The 14,429-nt window shown below is 46.5% G+C and overlaps 1 long non-coding RNA gene across 2 annotated transcripts in view; it reads left to right on the top strand.

Annotated features, from left to right (window-relative positions):
* LOC106836972 (uncharacterized) overlaps window positions 1–14,198 on the top strand; it is a 42,087-nt gene extending 27,889 nt beyond the window's left edge. The window contains exons 3-7 of one of the 2 annotated variants that reach the window (XR_011505797.1): window positions 3,264–3,383; window positions 5,558–5,724; window positions 7,296–7,467; window positions 9,760–9,939; window positions 12,774–14,198. This is a non-coding gene — a long non-coding RNA (uncharacterized lncRNA). Of the gene's footprint in view, window positions 1–3,263; window positions 3,384–5,557; window positions 5,725–7,295; window positions 8,446–9,759; window positions 9,940–12,773 lie in introns of those variants that run through there. The other variant, XR_011505796.1, reaches the window with a different exon arrangement.
* Window positions 14,199–14,429: the final 231 nt, after the last annotated feature.

Below are 14,429 nucleotides of genomic sequence, written 5' to 3'. Positions count from 1 at the left end.
AGGACCCTGGGATTGTCTGCCTCCCCCAACCACAGAAGGCTATCTGGAACCAGGGAACCTCCCTGTTAGTGATCTGATCCCATCCTTGGCCTTTGCTGATAAGTCCAGGCCTGGGAACCTCTGACCAGGGCCAATGAGTCTCTTCCCTTGGAGTTTTGGTCGTAGAATGGGACAATGCTTGAGGTCAGGCTGTCTTCCGTGCCTGAGGCTGCGAAAAGTAAAACTCACAGGATCTGTCAGCAGCCACACTTCCTGTCTTGTGAGAAAAGCCACTGCAGGAGAAGTGGAGAAGGAAGCTGTCGGCCCAAGAGAGGGAAGAGACGGTGATGGAGTCCTGCTGACTTTCGGCCCCAGACTCCCAGCTGCATCACTGCCTAAAGAAGCCTTCTTCCTAAATTTGGTCTTTGCCACTTGCATCCCAAAGTGCCCACTGGACGCCAAGCACCATCTCCTCATCCCCTTCATCTGGTGTACCCTCCTCTGGAAGTGGGGAGCTTAGATGAGGACAGAGGAAAACGTCCGTCCTACGATTGGAGCTCCTCAGCTCCTTTATCTTCACCATATTTACCATTATCCAAAATTATATTTATTTGTCATTTACCTGTTGACTTTTATCACCCCTCTCCCCCAGGAAAGGGTAGAGTTCCATTCTGTCTGGTTTAACATGGTATCCCTTGTGCCAGGAACATAGTGGGTGCTCATGAATTGTTGAACGAATAAATGAATGAATGTAGAAAGCAGGCTTGAAATCAGGGCACTGCAGACCCTCTACAAGGTCACAACTGCAGCAGAAAGATCTCACTGCCAGACACTAAATCCAGGGTGTTTGAAATTTGTGTGTCCGAGCTATCTGCCCTTCGGAGTGCATGAGTCTGCTGAGGGCAAGGCTAGATACACAATCAGTGCTTCATAAATCACAGAAAAAGAGCCAGGGGCCCCGAGTGTGACAAATGGGCTGCTGGGAAGAGCAGTTCAATGCAGGTTCCTGTAGGACCCAGGAATTGAAAGGCAGCTGTAATTAGAAAGTGTAGGCATTCAAAGCAGCCTGGAGGTCAGAGGACTGGCAGGCTGGGGAGCTTGGTCAGGAAATGGACATGCACAGGCTCTGCAGCTCTGGGCTGACATAATTGGACAGAGATCGGCAACCCGTTGCCATGGTAGCAGCCAATCCGTGGGGCTGCTTGTGTGGCAAGGAGTCAAGGTTTCTAAAGAAGGGGCGAAAAAAGCTGCCTTTGTTCTTACTCTGAGGGAGTTGCTGTCAGATCTCTGCAGGGGTGATGCGGCTTGGGGCCAGAGCCAGCGACTGCTGGACACCGTGGCCAGGAGGCGGCCACGTGAGGACCCAAGGGGCTGGCTGGGGCCAGGGAAGCTAAAAGTGTCATTCCCTGTAACAGTTTATGCCTCCCAACATAGAGCAGTGGCCCAGGGCTTGAATTTCGGAGTCTGAGAGTACAAGGTTCAGATCGCAGCTTGGGTTCTCAGCAGCTGTGTGACCCCAGGAATGATAGAGCCTGTTTCCTCACATATGAGGAGGGACTACTGATACCTTTTAAGCAGGGCTGTCATAAGGATTGGGAGACGTGATCGTGTCACGCGTTCACTTCGTGAGTGGTAGATACTATGGTCATTGTTTTTGACAAATGACACAAACTACCTCACAGCAGCTTCCCCAAAGGGCTCTTAGCTTCTGGGGAGTAAAAGCCATGTTTTGCTTCTTGAGGGGGACCAAAAAGGCAGCCAACAGAGACTCAAAAACTCCAGGACGTCACTGGTTAGACTAACAAAGTGGTATTTAAAAAGAAAACATTCTTAAAGCTGTCCTGAGAGCTGTGAGCTATCAGAGAATCCTTCTCCTTTGTTCTTCTGGCCAATCTGTGGGCCTGGACAGGATACAAAGATGAGGCTGTCCCTCCCTTCTCCTTCCCCAGCGGGAGACAGAAAACAGAGGAGAAGACTCTGAGGGGAGTGCTTCCTCAGATTTTCGAGTGAGGAGGGGGGAGGGGAAGAGGAGGACGCTTTACTTAGAGACCAGGACTGGCCAGAGGCAGACAGAGCAAGGCCACAATGTGGGCTGACCCCCTTTCTGCTCGCCCTCCCCAGAAGAAGTGCTGGGAGATGCAGACATCCCTATTTGGACTCTGGCAGTCCTGTTGCCATGGCAACTCGGAGGGCTCCGGCGGGTGGAAGAAGGCAGTGGCTGCGTGGAAATCAGCATTGGGGCCAGCAGCTCTACCCTCTTGCTGCGGCAGTTGAGGCATTTCTCAGTGATGGGGAGACATTCCCTCTCCTGTCTCAGGAGGTCACAGGAGACCCCTGGGACTTCAGGGATGTCACTCCTGCCTCCCTCTCCCTCTGTCTCACCGGGAGGAGCCAGGCTCCTGTATGAAGAGGCAGCTCCCGTGGGATCCCTCCCTTGGAGTGTCTCCTCAGATCGCACCTTCCCTGGGAGGTTTCCTCTTCATTTTCCTCATTGATGGATTCATTCACTTATTTGTTCATTCATTCCACAAGGATATACTGTGCTCCTACTGTGCAAGGTGCTAGGAGCAGAAAAGGCAGCAAGATGGACAAGGCACCTGCCCGCATAGAGCTCACCATTTTGTGGGGAGCAGACAGTAAACAAATGAATAGACTCAGGTGATAAACAGGGAAGTATGATCCAGAGAAATTGGAGAGAGTGGGCCGATTTAGAGTGGCTGGTCAAGGAGGGTCTTTCTGTGCTGAAATTGGCAAGCTGAGAAGCAGCCATTGGAGTTGAGGGGGTGAGAAGGGTTCCAGGGAAGAGGCCATGCGAAGGCTGAAGACGGGTAGGGCATGGTGTTTAGAGGAGGGGAAAGGAGGCAGTTGTGAGGCCCACAGAGGTGGAGCTAGAGGGGCAGCAAGGGTCAGGCAGAGCCTTGTCAGCCTTGCCTTGAGGCCTGGGTTTTACTGTGAAGGCAACAGGAAGCACTGACAGGTTTTAAGCAGAAGAAGGAAGTGATCTGATTTCTCTTTTTATTTATTTATTATTATTGCCCCCCCACACCCTTGCCTTGACTAGTGATCGTTTGTGGGCTGCCCTGGGTTGAGGATGCAATCTTGGGTAAGACAGCTCCCTTTACCTAAGGACAACACCTGGGGAGGGCTCAGCAGAGAACGTCAGCAGTGGACGCTCTGGCAGCCGAATGAGTGTCCCAGTCCTGAAGGGGGATTTGGGTGGTACACTCAGGTATCCAATACTTTATGATGTATGGTTTATGTTTTCAAATGACTCTGCCAACCAGGTTGACGATCGTAGGAAGCAAGTGTGGAAGCAGGGCGACCAGTGAGGAGATGGCTGCAGAGACCCAGCTGGGAGCTGATGCTGGCCTGGCCTGGAGTGGGGGCAAATAGAGAATTTACAGGTAACCCCACCAGGGCTTGCTGGGGATCTGAGGGTGGGGGGTAGGGAAAGATGGACTAAAGGATGACTCTCAAGCATCTGAGCTGAACCCCTGGCGGGTGGAGGTGCCATCCGTGAAGGGAGGGGTGTTAGCAGAGTGTGAAGGGGAGCGGTGGCACTGAATCTCGACCCTGTGGCCTGGATGAAGCCCATTCAAGTTGCCCCAGAGTCTCTTCGTATTCACCATGAAACCCCTGAGAACTAGAGCATTGCGTAAGTGGCGTTTCCAAGGCGTTAAGCTGAAAGGAAGCTTCCTTACAACACACTAAGGAGGAAGAAAATAATTATTTTAAAAGCCAACTGCTAGATGTCTTAGGGTGGTGGCAGAACTCACTTAGAGCAATAACTGCTCTTCTGAGAGGTAAACACCTCGATGGGTCATTTCCCAGCTTGAACAGTGATATCCTCATGGACATGATAGGAAAGAAGTTACCAGGCATTGCACTAAATGCTTTAAATACATTCTAATGTAACCCCTGCTTCATATGAAGAAACTGGAGCTGAGAAAGGCCAAGTATCTTGCTGAAGGTCACATAGGAGGCAAGTAGCAGAGCCTGGATTTGAATAGAGGGAGCCTGATAACCACTCTGCAAGGCCAAGGGAGCTCATTGCGGGGCCAAATAAGAGTAAAGTGGTAAGAATTGGAGAGCTGTTCCCTGGACCGTGGAATTGTATGAGATTTGGGGAGATGGCAGAGGGCCCTTGGAGGATGGGAGGTGACCTGACAAGTTGCCATGAGGCCAGGGCCTGAGAAGGTCAGCCAGCAGCTCCTCCCAGGGTACAGTGATCAAGGAGTTTTCCAGAAGAGTCATGCCTGGTATCTGCTGTAATGTGTTTCCTGTTCAGCACTGGGCTGTGACCCATCTCCTTTATCCACAGACCTCAATAAAGTCATCAGTCTTTGGGAGAATAAAGAAGGAATAGTGGTGATGATGGGCATGGCAGAGAGGTGAGGACAGAGAGGCCGACAGCACACTCAAGAGCAGGACAGGGACAGGAAGTGACCGGGAAAACATCAGCAACCCCGGACTCCGCAAAAGTCCTGGGGAGGGAGCTGGCCTTGCCATAGGTTGTGAAATAGAGAGGGAAGCCATTTTATTTGGATACTGAAGCAAAGGGTAATGCCTGCAGGTTGGAGGACTTGGGGAAATCAGACTGCCCGTGATTTTATTACATCCCAAACCTAGGAGCAGAGCATTTCCAGAAAGAGGCCCAGTGGAATGAAAACTTCCATCTGGGTCCGTACAATTGGCCACCAGCAGTTTGCTCAAGGGTCTGTCAGTGGCCTCCTCCTGAGGTCTGGGTTAGAGCGGATCTCCATTTTTGCTCCACATCGCTCTGTCTGAAGCCCTGCTCTCCCCCTTGGATGTTTCCATGTTGCTTTATTAAACCAGAGAGCAGAAGGGAAGAGTGAGGAGGGCGCTGCTCCCCTGACAAGTCCTTTATGCTCGCTATTCTCTGCTCCCAATCCTTGGTGACAGTGCGAACGGTGCTGTACTTATTGTGTAGGGTTTCCGCTATCCTGTGGGTTTGCATGCCTCTTTTTCCTTGTGAACACTGCATCCATTTCAGATCACAACTTCCAAGGGTAAACATCAGTCCTGTACAACTTACCATGTCACTGCCAGGGCAAACCCCTGCACCTCCTTTGGGAAGGGTCACTTGGGAGCATCTGTTAACATTTTAAATGTGCATACCCCTTACCTCAGAAATTCCTCTTCTCTATTTTAGAGAAATTATTTTTACCTGTGCATAGTTTTCACATAAGCATTGGGTTACTAACAAAAAATTAGGAACAACCCAGATGTCCATTGGGAGGACAATTCTTACATACTATGGTATGCCCATACGATGGAATCGTGATGCGGTGGGTACAAAGCGTGAAGTGGATCTACATGCCCTGAAATGGAAATAAGGCCAAGACAAAATGTTACATGAGAAAAGCACGTTGTAGAGTACACAGATATGATCCCATGCAGGAAAACAGAACAAAAACAACCTTCCCCACAAAACAAGAGGCTCAAAACACACAAAATAACAAATTGGCTGCAACGGATACTTCCGGGGAGAGAGTGGACTTGGGTTTGGCGTCTAAGGGGCTTTTACTTCTACTGTATTGTTTGACCTTTTTTCCAGCAGGAATACATTCATATATTTCCCGTGTAATTTAAAACGATTAAAAAGGTCCCTCAATGATGTGCAGAGGAAGGCTGGTGCCGACTGTCTGACTCCAGGTCAGCCCGCACTGCCCTGTGGCCCCGGAGCTGCCCTTCTCCAGATGATGAGCTCCAGGGTCATTCTGAGTAAGTATGGGCCAAACTCCCCAGCCCTGAGTTGGACAGTTTCAGTTTCACTGGAACCAAATCCCTCATGCCCGTGAAGAATCCCAAACACACAGGTCTATCACAGTTTATACAGTCCCATGTACTGAAGGCTGGGCCTCAAGATGAATTGTTGAGTGAGAAGCCAAGGTGGGGAAAAAAAACAGGCATGGGACATTTAAGTAGACTCCTGCTCTTGGAATGAAAATAAGAACTGCCGGGGCTGGCCCCATGGCCGAGTGGTTAAGTTTGTGCACTCTGAGTCAGTGGCCCAGGGTTTCACCGGTTTGGATCCTGGGCGCAGACCTAGCACCACTCATCAGGCCATGCTGAGGTGGCGTCCCACACAGCACAACCAGGGGCACTCACAACTAGAAATATACAACTATGTGCTGGGGTGGCTTTGGGGAAAAGAATAAAAAAGAAGATTGGCAACAGATGTTAGCTCAGGTGCCAATCTTAAAAAAAAAAGAACTGTGAACATGCAGGCTTAGACATGTATGCATAGACTATTCTAGAAACTAGTAACAGTGATTGCTTCCGGAAAGGGCAACAGCGTGGCTGAAAGACAGGTGGGAAGGAACCTTTATTATAGGCACTCTTGTACCTTTGGAATTTTGAAATGTTGTATGTTGCCTAATTTAAAATACGTACAATTTTTTAAATAAAAAAAATCTTGGGCCACCAAGGAAACACTATCAGAAAGGGCTCTTTTCTAAATTGTGAGGACATGGTTGGAAGAAGGCCCCTTGGCTTAGGGACTTGGGGGCCACTGCCAAGATGATATTAACACGCATGTCTTGGGTAATGACTCAGTTTCTCCTAATGTGCCTCGGAATGCCTTTTCGGTGATCCAGAAATCATCCTGCAATGCTGTGACGGAGAACCACTGCAGGCATCTCATCCCTTAGTTTCCTTTCAGCGTTTTTAGGACAATAAAGTGCAATTTATTATTATTTTACACTGTAGTTGGTTCATACCACAGGATTGAAGTTCCTAAAACATAGCTGAGAAAGCTTCCTGTCTTTGCCTGCCCAGGAAACATTAAATACCCAGCCACTCCAATTCCTTTGTGGAATGAGGCAGGACCTAAATAAATATACATGAATAAATAAATCTACCCTGCTGTGTATCAAATGGAGCCTATACTAATGTCATGTTGCAGTGTAAATATCATAAACCACCCTCCTTTGCGAGAGTGTACGTGCACACATGCACACACACACATACCTTCTCACAAGTAACTGCTCTTCCCGCTGGGTACTGTGAACAACGGGAAGCTGTTGAAGGGTTTTAAGCAGAAGAGTGACCCAATCAGATTTGCATTATTGAAAGATCTCTGCCTGCAGTGTGCAAAATGGAAGGGATTGTGGTGAGGCCAGAGTAGATGAGGGGAGAAGAGCGGGGAGAAGAGGCTGCCACAGGGGTCCAGGCTAGAAGGGAGGGTAGTGATGATGTGTGTGGTGGGCTTGGTGACAATAAAAGTGCTTTGTAATTTGTAGAACGCCTTACGTGGGGACTCACTGTGACCACCCTGTATCGGCCCTTTGCAGCTCCACCCCAGGCTCCAGCCCCGGCAGAGATGACAGGCTCTCCTGAGAAGTACCAGCTGATGAAAGAGGAGGCGGGGGCATGCTCAGGTTGCCGCAGCTTCTGCAAGTTGCAGGAAGTGAGGAAACTTGAGTCTGCTGGAGCCACAAGCTGCTCAGGATGCAGGCCTCTAAGGTGTCACTGACAAAGGGGCTTGTGGAAGTGATATGTTGGTGAAGGCAGAGTGAGGCACAACTTCAGACAGAGGGGCAGGGCTACCCGCTTTTTGTCCTTGCGTTTATTTCAACTCAGCCTAGCTCTCTTCTTTGGAAGTCCCTGCTGTTCAGCCCATGACAAGCTCAGATGGGGCTGCAGAGCTAGAGACATGGGACACCCCGGCCCAAGAAGGAGGGAGGAGGCCTGGCTTCTAGCTCTTGACTTCATCACTGACCACCTGTCATGAGCCTGGGGCTTATCACTTAACCTCTTTGGACCTCAGTTTCTGCATCTGTAAAATGGTGATTGTCATCCCTCTAGGGGAATTTAATATGAACAAATTATTAACTGCTGTTTTTCTTGTAATGTGGAAAACAGCAGTGTCATAAAGCATTGACTTTTCAGGCTGTGCTCTGGGTACCAATATGATGAGTAAGGAAGAGGGTGAGTAGGTGGGACTCTAGACTTCTCACTTTCCTGTTTCTTTTTCTTTTCTTTTTTCTTTTTTTGGTGAGGAAGATTGTCCCTGAGCTAACATCTGTGCCAATGTTCCTCTGTTTTGTATGTGAGACGTCACCACAGCATGGCTTGATTAGTGGTGTGTAGATCCCTGCCTGGGATCTAGGCCCACAAACCTGGGCTGCTGAAGTAAAGCCCACAAACTTAACCACTACACCACCAGGCAGGCCCCTTCACTTTCCTGTTTCAATGAGGATAGCTCATTCTTTAAAATTTAGGAATGTTGAGTAAGATTTCATTTGAACAAAGGGTTCTGCTGCTAAGACAGTTTAAAAACCTCTATGACAGAGCAATCTTCACTGGGCAATTCAGATATTTGACTGGAACCCAGGGATGGCAAATAAATCAACCCCACATCTGCATCCTGTGCCTGTGGCAGACATCACTAATCCATCATGGGCCATTTCCTACCAAAACTTTAATAAAGCCTCAGAATTGCAACACTTCTAGCAGCCTGTTCCTCAGTACGCCTGTGAGGTGAAACCGATTTTCCACTCTTTTGACTTTTCATTGTAGGTTGACCTTGAGTGTTCAGTTAAATTGAGGGCAATATCTGCTCTAAAACTTCATTTGGACAAAGAAGTTTTAAAGCAAGGCTGAAGTCTTGGCTCTTGTCTTAGTTCAGGCTGCTATAACAAATGCCACAGACGGGGAGGCTTAAACAACAAGCATTTATTTCTCACAGTTCTGGAGGCTGCAAGTCTGAGATGAGGGTGGCGCCATGGTCAGCTTCCTCTAAGAGCCCTCTTCTTGGTTTACCTTCTTATGTGTCCTCACATGGCAGAGAGAGATGTGTCTCTCAGACTCTTCTTATAAGGGCACTAATCCCATCGCCAGGGCTCCACCCTCATGACCTAATTACTTCCCAAAGCCCCTACCACCAAATACCATCTCACTGGGGATTCAAGCTTGCTTCAGCATATGAATTTGGGGGAGACACGGTCAGTCCATAGCAGCTTTTATAGCCTTGTTTTACCAACATGTATATTAGAAAATAAGATGTTACTTTTGATCAGTTACAGACCATCCTTCATCCTGGTATGCCCCGCCCTCCTCTCATTTTACACCTGTGAATCATGCTCATCCTTTAAATCCTAATTCATACACCACCCAGTTACCTCCTCTGTAAAGCTGAGTTTTCTTCTCTGAATTTTCACAGCATTCTATCTGCTTTGCTCATGGCATTTAATGCCTTGTAGTATTGGTTTTTCTTTTTCTTTCTTTTTTTTTTTTTTGTGAAGAAGATTGGCCCTGAGCTAACATCTATGCCAATCTTCCTCTTTTTTTTTTTTTCTTTTTAATATGTGGAATGCCACTGCAGCATGGCTTGACAAGCAGTGTGTAGGTCTACATTCAGGATCTGAACCTGCAAACTCCAGGCCGCAGAAGCAGAGCGCACGAACCCAACCACTGTGCCACCAGGCCGGCCCCTTGTTTTTTCTATAAGTGCTTTATATTTCTGTCTAGACAGTGAGCTTTGTGAAAGCATAGTCCCCATCTTCATACTCATTTGTATTGCTCCAGAGAAGCCCAGTAGTTGCTCAGTAAATATTTGCTGAAAGAATGAATCAACACAAGAAGATCCGAGTACTAGCCCGAAAAGCTATTTCATTTTGTTAAACTACAAACTGAAGGGTTCTATTGGGGAACTGAAAGCAGTTGCTAAAATGTGACTTCTAGGAGGACAGGTAATCTCTGTTTTTGTTTTTGTTTTGTTTTTAAAGATCTTTTTTTTCTTTTTTCTCCCCAAAGCCCCCCGGTACATAGTTGTGTATTTTTAGTTGTGGGTCCTTCTAGTTGTGGCATGTGGGATGCCACCCCAGCGTGGCCAGACGAGCAGTGCTGTGTCTGCAGCCAGGATTCAAACCGGAGAAACCCCAGGCTGTTGAAGCAGAGTGCGCAAACAACCACTCAGCCACGGGGCCGGCCCAGGTAGTCTCTGTTTTGTTCCTGCTTCCTGATGCTAGAACAGTGCCTGGTGTACAGTAATCCCTCAATTTATTTTATTTGAATAAATAAAAGAATGAATGAATAAATTATAGCTTGAGAAAATACTGTAGCTCGGCAATGGCTTTTCTTGTGTTTATCTCACATGGAGTAAGTGTTAAATAATGAACAGGGTCTAGCCATTTTTGAAGCCAGTTGGACAATTTCTGGTTATTTCTATGAAAACTTGTACATTTCACATTTTTCCACACAGTTCAGAGTTGGGGGGGGAGAAGGGGCGGTTATGGACTTTCAGTTCTAACTGGGAATTTCCTTCCTCTTGCCTTGTGGAAATCTGAGTAGATGTGGGCCTTTAAGGATGAACATGGTCTGCATATTTTTCCATTTATGTTTGTTATCAAAATAGCTCCTGAAGAAAAAAATAGCTCCTGAAAATTCTGTTATTTATGCTGTGTTTGGCAAATGAAGATTTCTGTCTTTCACGGCCATCCTGCCAAAAAAGCTACTGTCGGATTTTCAGTTGCTCTTTGCTAGGAGAAACTGATAGTTTGCTCTCCAGCAGGATTGTCCGATAGTTTGGTCGTTCGCTTTACTGCTGGCTGTGCGCTCACTGGTGGAGAAATCCACATTCAGAGTGATGTGGTAACATTCCTCATCTCCAGGCAGAAGGTTGACATCGGAGAGATGGCTTTTTAAAGCCTGACATTTGTAATCCACTGTCTGGCACATAGTAGGTGCTTGAGTAAACGTCAAATTCTTGCATTTCATCATTCAACAAATGTTTATCCAATGCCTGCCTCCCACCTGAGGTTACTAACATTAAATTCAGGTTCTAAGGACATTACTGGTGTTGTCTCTCACAGTCAAGTTGGCTCTTTGTGTGGGCATGCTATTATTTTCTTGTCTGGCCTAGTACTGCCAAATGGCCCAATTAAGGCAATAAAACTGAAGAGGGCTTGATCTCCCTTTAACATTTATCATCAACAGGGGCTCAGTGCTGTACTAAAAAGACCTGGGTAGAGATTTTATTGGGCTCTTTGCCTATTCAAACTAGTATATAACCATTAACTAGTTAATTCAAATAGGCCCTCAGGGAGGCCTGGCAGAGCCATTATCTTTACATTACTGAAAGCCAGGTGGCTTGTTCGAGGCTGCTGAGTAAGGTCAGAGCTCCTTTACGATGGTGGCACACTGGGATCCAGCCCTTCTTTGCCAAGATTGTCAACTGCCTCCTCCCCAGGGGTGTGCACATCTGTCCTTATTTCTACCCTATGAGAAGAGCTCCATTTTGCCGCCTTCCAGACCTGCCCACTGGAGACCTCATTCCGACTGTCCCCTCTTCTTAGACACTCTGCCCCAAGAAGCCCTCTGGTAAAAGTGCTGGCCCCTGGAAGGGACTTAATGGCCCTCTATTTCAGAAATTGTCCAAAATTGTTTTGCAGACCTCAGCAACTAAAGCTTTGGAGTCAGGCAACTTGGGTTCAAATCTTGGTTTTATTGCCTAGTAATGGCGTGACCTCGGGCAAGTCACTTAATCTTTCTCAAACCTCAGTTTCCTCTTCTGTAAGATGGGAGTGTTAATAATAGTACTTACCTATGGCGTTGTTGCAAATATTAAATGTCATAATGTCTGTAAGCGCTTAACATGTTGACTAGCACATAATAAGAGCTTGATGGGCAGTGGCTATCAAATTATTAGACGGCCATTACAAATTGCCTCCAGACAGAAAAATAAGAGACTTCTAAACCAGTCTCATCTGGTCTTTTCAACTAAACTCATCTGAAAATTCTATAGCCAGAATAGAAACCAGCCTCTCAAAGTGAGATGGAGCAGATCTGACCTGTATACATCTATGTTGGCTAAAACTCGAGGGAAAATGTATATGTACTGAAAAAGGAATATGCCTTGTAGAACTTATTTACCTGGCTGCAGCAAATTGAAGAGAAAGCAGACACACTTTGGAGAGAGGCATTTATTACCTTTGGGAGGCTGAGCTGAAGTGCAGCTGAGCAGCCAGGATTTTGACATTTATCTGTTTTCCCGATGCTTTATGGGCTCTATATAAAACCAGTCTAATGACCTTCCTACCGAGGCTGAACGATTTGCTGATGGAACGGCAGGTTTCTGTGGGCCTTTTGTGTGTGTGTGTGTGTGTGAGTGGCTTTAATTTCATTTCTGGAATAAAGGAAGTACAAAGACATTAACTCTGAATCCATCAAAGAAAGAACTCTGTAATTGCAGTTTGGCAGTAAATGTACTGGTGCTGTGTGCACTCTGAAAGCCAGTAATGATGGATCCTGCACATTTATTTGAGCCCAAGAACAGACACACAATAATGACCAGCATCAAGAAAGAGACCATTGTGTTTGATCACTGCAGACTTGGGCCAGCTGCAATGGACATGTGGAGCAGCATCAACCAGATCTCAGCCAAGAAGTCTGACCTGCATGGTCCACTATGATAGCCACTAGCCACATGTGGCTAGTCCCAACTGAGATGTGCCGGAAGTGTAAAACACACGCTGGATTTCAAAGGCTCAGTATGTAAAGAAGAACGTAAAATATTTTTGTATTGAGTACATCTTAAAGTAATAATATTTTGAATATGTTGGGTTAAATAAAATATTAAAATTAACTTCATTTGTTTATTTATACTTCTTAAAGTGTCTGTTAGAAAATTTTAAATGATGTATGTGGTTTCCATTTGTGCCTTGCATTATATTTCTATTGGACAGGGCTGCTCTACTGTCAGAGACAAACAGGGGAGGCACACTCCTCTTGGGTTTGCTCCCTGGCTCACAATGATTCCTCTTTTTCAGGTCACTACTGCCTTTGTCTCGATCTCAGGGTTGAGTGGCCTCCCAGTTGTCATGGTGCTGTTTTTTGACCCAAGGATGGAGACCTGACTCAAGCCTATCAATCAGAGTGCTTCCCTGGGAAGTTGGACCAGGAACTGATGATTGGAGCTCTAACATGGAACCTGTACCATGGGTGGCCATGGTGTTCTGCTCTGTGGGTCAGAAAAGCAGATGGAGCTGATCTGCAAAGCGAAAGATAAGAACGAAGCACATGTGTAGGCTTAGAGCAGAAGAGCTGAAACACGGAGAGTCCTGCTGGGGTTTGAGTTTCTGGTTGCAATACATATTTGCCCCAGTTAAAGTCCCGTCCTTGGGTCCTGTGAGATATCCTGGATCCTTATCATAAATGTCAACTTTTTTCACTCCATCTAACTCAAATGTGTTTCTGACTACCAAAAGAGTCTGAATAATTTGTACTTCAAATCTACTTCTATCACCTCAGGTCTAAGCAGAAATAGATTTTCCATGAAGTTCATGAAGCTTAAGTTTCAGAGTTTCTCACTCACAAAGGCCCCTTCCAAAGCCCCATTTTGTATTTGTACTTTTTTTGTTTTAAGATTGGCCCTGAGCTAACATCTGTTGCTAATCTTCCTCTTTTTTTTTCCTCCCCAAAGCCCCAGTGCATAGTTGTACATCCTAGTTGTAAGTGATTCTAGTTCTTCTATGTGGGACACTGCCTCAGCCTGGCTTGATGAGCAGTACTAGGTCTGTGCCAGGGATCCAAACTGGTGAACCCCTGGGCTGCCAACGTAGAGCATGCAAACTTAACCACTTGGCCATGGGGCTGGCCCCAGTACTTTTGTTTTCTTTTTCTTAAAGAGGGTGCCCCAAATTGTATAAGTTTCAGACCACATAAAATGTGGATTTGCCCTGTGTATGCTTTCCTCTCTGTAGTTGCAAAGGTTGGGTGATTTCAGGAAGGCTCGTCCTCCATAACACCAAACTCACGGCAACGTTAGGGCCTTTGGCGAGTCTCCTCTACCTGCAAGGTTTCTCCCCCAGACCTTTGCAGAGTTGGCTCCTTCTTAGGGATCAGGTCTTACCTTCAGTGTCATTGCCTCCAAGAGGCCTTCCCTGTATACTCAGTCTAAGGAGTTCTGGGGTCTCTATCACACCATCCTCTTTAATTTTCATGACAATTTCTCGTTTATTCATTTATTTCCTTTTTGTCCATCTCCTCCTGCTCTTTCTAAAATGAAAGTACTGTAAGAGCAGGAACCCTGTCTTCTTTACTACTGTATTCCCAAGCATCTAGAAGAGCGCCTGGCACATTGTAGGCCTTCAGTAAACATGTGTTAGGATTATATTTATTTATCAGATAGTAAAGTGCTTGTGTGCTGGGCATGATTCTAAGAACTTTACAATGAATGAATAAATAAAGTTTCTAACATTGTTGTTACAGTCCATGCTCTGTTACAGATTTTCAATTCCTAATTCCCTCTCACTAGGAAGAAAATTGGAACTCATCAACAAATATTTATTAAGTTATGCCTCTGTTCCAGGCACTGGGCTATGTGCCTGACATACATTATCTTGTCTGAATCCTCACAGGAACCCTGTACAGTAGTGTATTCACTCAGGACTGCATCGGCTGCGTGTGACTGCATCCTGACAACA

Source organism: Equus asinus, chromosome 9 (assembly GCF_041296235.1).
Source record: "Equus asinus isolate D_3611 breed Donkey chromosome 9, EquAss-T2T_v2, whole genome shotgun sequence".
In the NCBI taxonomy this organism is placed as follows: Eukaryota; Metazoa; Chordata; class Mammalia; order Perissodactyla; family Equidae; genus Equus; species Equus asinus.
Note: the sequence above shows the minus strand (reverse complement) of the source record. Positions and strands in the feature narration are given on the sequence as shown.